Source organism: Lycium ferocissimum, chromosome 11 (assembly GCF_029784015.1).
Source record: "Lycium ferocissimum isolate CSIRO_LF1 chromosome 11, AGI_CSIRO_Lferr_CH_V1, whole genome shotgun sequence".
Classification (NCBI taxonomy): Eukaryota; Viridiplantae; Streptophyta; class Magnoliopsida; order Solanales; family Solanaceae; genus Lycium; species Lycium ferocissimum.
Window position 1 is genome coordinate 28,890,791 of NC_081352.1, and position 6,833 is coordinate 28,897,623.

A 6,833-nucleotide genomic window follows, 5' to 3' on the forward strand; every position below is an offset into this window, starting at 1 on the left:
ATTTTGTCAAAATATTTTCATAAGAACATAATTTTTATTTGATAGGTTATATATAATCATAATAACGTAAGAAAATATTTTTTAGGTACTAAAAAAATTATAAAAGAACAAATTGGGGGGGTTGAGTTATGACCCGCTTTTAACCCATTTTAGCCCAAGTAACTTTTGGACGGGTCAATAATCGGCCCATTTATTAACTCAACTAATTGAACCGCCCAAATTCAGCCCAACCCGCACATTTGACACCCCTAGTTAGGCCTATCTTGACGACCACAAGCAACTATCAATGGGTTTGGCCTAAATTTTATATATTTTACATAGGGGAGAAGGAAGGGAAATGGGGAGAGTTACTAGGTGGAGAACCAAACCTTCACCAACAAGGTGAAAGTTCAATACTCAATGTCAACTTCATTGCATATAGGGTTTCGGGGCAGAAAAAAAAATGTTTAAAAGGGTGATTACCTCAGAGACCTCTTAAAACTTGAAGTGAGATATGAACATTTACTTCAACAGAATTAAAATGACTATCTAGAACAATTGTTTTCTCAGTGTTGCATGTTAGTACTGTTTTTTGGCACAATATACCCTGTGTGGAAGAAATAGAATGTTGAAACACCAAGATCTTCTGAAAACTAAGCAATTAACCAGTGGCTTTAGAATGCTTCTTTAACTAAAATTTATGTTCTAGATATTATAGAAGAATTTCATGAGCCCCTAACCACCTTTGCACCATCTCCACAATATATATTCTCAATAGAACATAAAAGATCATCTAAGACTGTAACAACGCGAGGATATGACAGTAAGAATAAGAGGTAGTACTTCAGGTGAATGTGATCAGCCTTCGGCGACAAGAAGTTGGTGAAAAGGGCACTTGCTTCAGATTCAATATTTTCCTCGTATCATGTGATCAGCCTCAAGCTCAAGAGCATCAATCAATTAGTGTTAACTATATATGCAAGAGAAGAAGATTTGGAGTCCCATTTAGGAGGCTATATATATAGTGGCTCCTATTGTCATTCAGTAACAAGTAGTAATAGTATCACTAGCCATCAGAAACTAGAAAGTTCCAATGTCATTCTTTTCATTAAGGAGGAGGAAAGAAGCCGAGTTCTTCCTAGATTCATGATGAACATAATAGGCTTTAAGGTACATGTTGTGAATCGAAACGAGCAGTTTTCTCAAACTCACATAAACTGCTCGTGGTGATTCACTACATTTACCTTTTAAGCCTATTATGTTCATCTTGAATCTACAAGAACTCGGCCTCTTTCGTCCTCCTTATGAAAAGAATGATATTGGAACTTTCTGGTTTCTAATGGCTAGTGATACTATTACTACTTGCTACTCAATGATAATAGGAGTCACGAGATATATAACCTTCTAAATGGGACTCCAAGTCTTCTTCTCTTGCACATATAGTTTACACTATTGCTTGATGTTCTTGATCTTAAGGCTGATCGCATGCTATAAGGATTAATGTTGAATCTGAAGCAAGTTCCCTTTTCATCAATAGAGTACTATTTCCAATGAACTTTTTGACGAATGCTTGCTCATTCCACAAGTTGTCTGTGGATGTCTCGCTTGAATTCAGAAACCTACCAGCCTGAAAACCTATAAAGTTACCTTCACATTTTGCGTACACAAAAGTTGTAGTAGCGTGATTGGAGCTAGAGAAAATCCATCAGAATTCATTCTGTGTCTTTCATCACAGGGCCATTTCAATGTGGCGGAACAAACAATAAGTTAAAAGTGTTTTCCATCAAAGATGGGGAGATGCACTGTCTTGCAATGAAAATATATGATAAACCAAAAGAATAAATCAATGGCAGTGAGGACACTTGTAAAACTGTTAGATAATTTGTGAAATCATAAGGCAAAATAGAAGCTTCAAGCCATGATCTATAAGATAGTCTTTAAACTCTCATATTATAGTGATAACTACATAAGAAAAGAGGATTTTTGTATTCATTTAACCATGACATATTTGTAGGACTTCAAGTTTAATTCATCAAGGCACAAGATTTCAGACTGCATTGTACCATATAACCATCGCACAAAGATATTAAACCTTGTGCGATCAAACCAACTCTTGTTTCACACATTCCTTTCAACCCTCCATCTACTCTTCCAAATCCCTATCCACTCACAATCAACACATGTTAGAATCCTTGTCCACTTTATCTGAACCTAACTGTTTTTATGAAGCTGCAGCAGATCCAGGATGGCAAGCAGCCATGGATGCTGAGATAGAGGCACTCCAACTAAATCAGACATGGGGCATAGTTGAAATGCCTCAAGGAAAGAAAGCTTTTCCTTGTAAATGGTTGTACAAGGTGAAGCATAATTCAGATGGTACAATAGAGAGACTTAAATCTAGGTTGGTTGTGAGGGGGGACATTCAAAAGTAAGGAATAGACTATAATGAGAGATTTTAACCTGTTGTGAAAATGACAACAACAAGGTGTTTGTTAACAGTTGCAGCTAAGAAGGACTGGTCAGTTTCATAACTAGATGTGAACAATGCCTTTTTACATGGCACTTTGGATGAGGAGGTTTTTATGAAATTTCCTCCAGGTCTTGTCCCTCCACTCCTAAATCATGTTTGCATTTTGAATAAATCTCTCTATGGTTTGAAGCAGGCTTCAAGACAGTGGTATTCTAGACTTGCTGGTGCTCTAAGTTACAAAGGATACACTTCATCTCTAAATGATTACTCTTTGTTATTTAAGAGGAATGGGGATCTTATTTCTATCCTAGCAGTATATGTTGATGACATTTTGCTTACAGGAAATGATCTATGTGAAATTGCTGCAGTCAAACAGTTCCTCAATTCAGAATTCAAGGTTAAAGATTTAGGGGAAATTCATTATTTTCTTGGTATGGAGGTTATCAGGGAAAAACATGGTTTCATTGCCGGTCAACACAAGTTTACTTTAGACTTGCTCAAGGAATCCGATTGCTCACATATTTCCAAAGTCATCCCCCACTAGATCCTTCATTTATACTACAAGCAGAAATAGAGAGACCTATGTTTAATCCTACAGTTTTTAGGTATTTAGTGGGAAAATTGAATTACCTGACCCATACTCATCCGGATTTGGCTTTTCCAGTGTTGAAACTCAGTCAATTTATGCAGAATCTCAGCTCTTCTCATTTCTCTGCTGCTTTACGAGTCTTGAAGTACCTTCAATTGGACCCAGGACAGGGTATTCTCCTTTCTTCTAACCCATCTTTTTCCCTCTTGGCCTTTTGCGATGCTGACTGGGCATCTTGTTCGGATTTTCGCCAATCTCTTACTGTGATTGGGTTTTACATAACTCTTGGGGGTGCTCCTATATCATGGAAATCGTAGAAGCAAGCTTCGATTTCCCTTTCTTCTGCAGAAGTCGAGTATATATCGATGAGGAAGTTACTTCAGAGCTTACTTGGCTCATCAGATTACTCGAGGATCTCCAAGTACCACCATCGTTGCCGGTTCCCATTCACTCCGATAGTCAAGCTTCCATTCATATTACTCGTAACCCCGTCTTCCATGAAAGAACGAAACACATAGAGCTTGACTGTCACTTTGTTCGACAGTTATACCTCTCCGGCCTGATAACTTTGTGATTTGTTCCTTCGGAACACCAACTCGCTGATCTTTTCACTAAGTCTCTCTCTGGGGCTTCTCATCATGGAATACTTTCTAAGTTGGGGTTTCTATTAGCTCTTAAGTTTATCAGACAAAGATTGGGTTCGATTGGGTTCTTCGATCAATCCTAGGACCCGATTTTATAGTATTTGGAGCGGAGACACTTGGAGGCCATTAGACCATGGATTAAATGATAGACATCTGATGGCCACAGATCACAGCTGTACAACAGCATGTGTTCAGAATAGAAGGGAATAAGTTTGTTGATATTGTTAGGCTAGATTGTACAGATTTGGCACAAGTGTACAGAAAGTATAATTTTACTCAGTATTTTTCTTTTAATATTTTTGTACAAATACCTGTATAAATACATGCAGTGTTGATCAATAAAAATTACACCGAAATTTCCCAAACATTTCTCTTATTTTCCTACATATATGCAATTCATCAAGCAATTTTAACAATACTTAAGTAAGAAAATCCCAAAATAGAAGTTACATCCTTGCTAAGTACTGCATCATATGTAACTTCTAACATTACTAATATATCATATTCCGTACTATTCTTATACACCCTACCAAATGACTCCTAAAGGCATAACAGACCTCAGGCAACACAAAGCATGAATTAAAGATTTTTATTCTTACCTTTTCCAAATTGATTACTTTGATAGTACCTTCCTCAGAAACACGAACACCTATACCAGCCTACTCATTAATCTTATTAATCCTCAAGACACCCTGTTAGATTCACACATACACGAGAAGTTTTGTAAACTTCGTAAGAGAAGGCAATGTATAGATTAAGAGAATCCGTGAGATGAATTGAAGACTTGATAGCACCCAACAACATCTAAACAAATTTTGTTATTACTTTGCTTAAGATTCACTGAACCTACTTTAGATATAATTAAGAGGCAATGAATGTAAATCATTATTCCTAAACGCTATGTTTTGCTAAAAATCTGTTGGTTGCAAATAAAGTTAATGCTTGATGATTGGATGCCTATTAATGGTTTTACCTAATATTATTTGATAAAATATGATATTACATTATTGTGCATCAATGCCAAAAGAGTAATGCATGTCAAAGGGTTAAAAATGTCTGTCAAAGTTACAAGGGTCTTTTGCCTATCAACATTTGAACTTGGTCCTTCATGCTTATATAATAGTATGATGATAATATGACGATGACATGATGATGATATGACATACACATACACACACTCACACACAAATATATACATATATATTTGATCAATTAAGAGAGACAGATATCATGACAACAAAGTCCTGAAATGTCATGTGGAAAAAGTAGCAAAAGAATTTCCAGTCATGCATACACACAGTAGAAATCCAGAACATTGTAACTTAAATAAAACTGAATGATCTTGCAACTTCCATCCTTTATTTCTTCTGAAATTCATCCATGAATATTTTTCATCACATATAAACCTTCATAGAATGAAGTGATATTTGAATAAAAGGTCTGTCAAGAACAGAGAAAAACTAAAGAATGACTGTCTCAATTACTTGATTCAAATTTATCAGAATACATTGGTACTTATATACAAGAGAAATAAGAGATGAAAGGAAGTAATATCCTACACTAAAAGTAAATCCTACAAAATATTCTTCATAACATTCTACAACTAATGCTACACAATATTCTACACTAAATGTAGAATATCCCTAATAATTTCATATATCTAGAGTATCTCTTACATATTTACCATATCTAAAATATCTTAATGTACATCCTACAAGATATTCTACTATCTTTTCATCATACTAACAAGGTCAACATCAAGAAACCTTGATTTTCAGAATACTGGTAAGGGTAGAGGCTGATGGAGCATATAATCAACAGAGGAGGTCCATGATTTAAACTACTGGTCTACATATTAATTACAGTCTACAGTATAATCCAGAATTTAGAAGCATATTTACCACTTTGATTTGCTATCCTCCGGCAGAAAATGCCTGCAAAGATGGCCACTAGGAAACCGCTTGAAGTTATTATGACTACGATGATGAGGGATAACGCCTGTGTGTTGATGATGAGATGGATGATAAACTCAAAATATTGTTCAAAACAAGACATCTACTATATATGTGGTTCAGCTCAAAATGTTGTTCAATAAAATATCAAGTCAACATGACTTGATCAACCGCCTGTCCAATCACAAAGCAGAAAGCATGTCATCATATTCTCAATGCTAATACAAGAGATTACTTGAATGCTCAAATTTGCACCACCTGTCTCTTTTAAGGGTATAGTTAAAACAAACATTCAAAGGAAGACTTGATAAAAATAATTGGTGATAGAAACCAAGAAGCATAAAGAATTATTTACAATATTCAGATAAGAGCTTAGACCAAGACTAGTATAACCTGTACGGAATGGGCCAATATAAACCAACATCAAACATCAGTTTCACAAGAATTAAGGAAGAAAATGCAGATTACAATTAGGGAAGGAACTCTAACTGAACTTTGATTTCAATAGTAAAACTGAATTTTACAACTGATCCAATATGGTCATTTAACAAGGATTCTTCCTATATCTATGGCAGCAAAGCACATGTACAACTGCACAAGCTACAAGTATTTTTAAGTCCCACATTCCCAAGAGCTATATCTTCGCAAGGTATCAGAACCAGACCTATCAATCACTGTTGTGTTTCAATGTTGGAATCCCGTGATCCAAGTTCTAGATGAGTACGTCCTGGGGGTGTGGGGGACTGTTAAGTCCCACATTGAGGGAAATGGTATGCGATCTCCTTATATGGTATTGGGCAATCCTCCCCTCATAAGCTGTCTTTTGTGGTAGAGTTAGGTCTAAGAGCAATTTCTTCACAAAGTACGACCAACCATTACATCCCTCCCCCTTCCGTGCACCTTGACCTCAAGGTGTAAAGTCTTGGAATAGTGATTTGAGAAAGAGGTTGTCTTCACAGGTGACTTCTGCAAGTTTTACACAAGAACATGTACTGCAGGAAATTTCTCCTATCCAGTAAAGAATTGGCTACATTCGGAACAAATTTAAAGGCTCAACTTAAAGAACAACCTTATCTCCCACCTTATTCCGGAGCAGTGAAATGTTGGAATACATTATGAATCCCTTTGTCAATTGTAGCTTATAAGAAAGAAAATAAGCTCGTTAACATTCAAATCATGCCGTACAGGGACAGCATTAC

The 6,833-nt window shown here is 36.0% G+C and overlaps 1 long non-coding RNA gene across 3 annotated transcripts; it reads right to left on the reverse strand.

The window, feature by feature from the left end:
• Positions 1-487: 487 nt before the first annotated feature.
• LOC132035884 (uncharacterized) lies at positions 488-3,811 on the reverse strand. Of its 3 annotated transcripts, none has more exons than XR_009409459.1 (2): positions 3,080-3,811; positions 488-1,606 (listed from the first exon to the last, which is right to left on the reverse strand). It is a non-coding gene; the product is annotated as an uncharacterized LOC132035884 (long non-coding RNA). The 3 variants fall into 3 exon arrangements; XR_009409461.1 differs by having other exon boundaries at positions 488-1,696; XR_009409460.1 differs by having other exon boundaries at positions 488-1,702.
• Between the last annotated feature and the right edge of the window lie 3,022 nt (positions 3,812-6,833).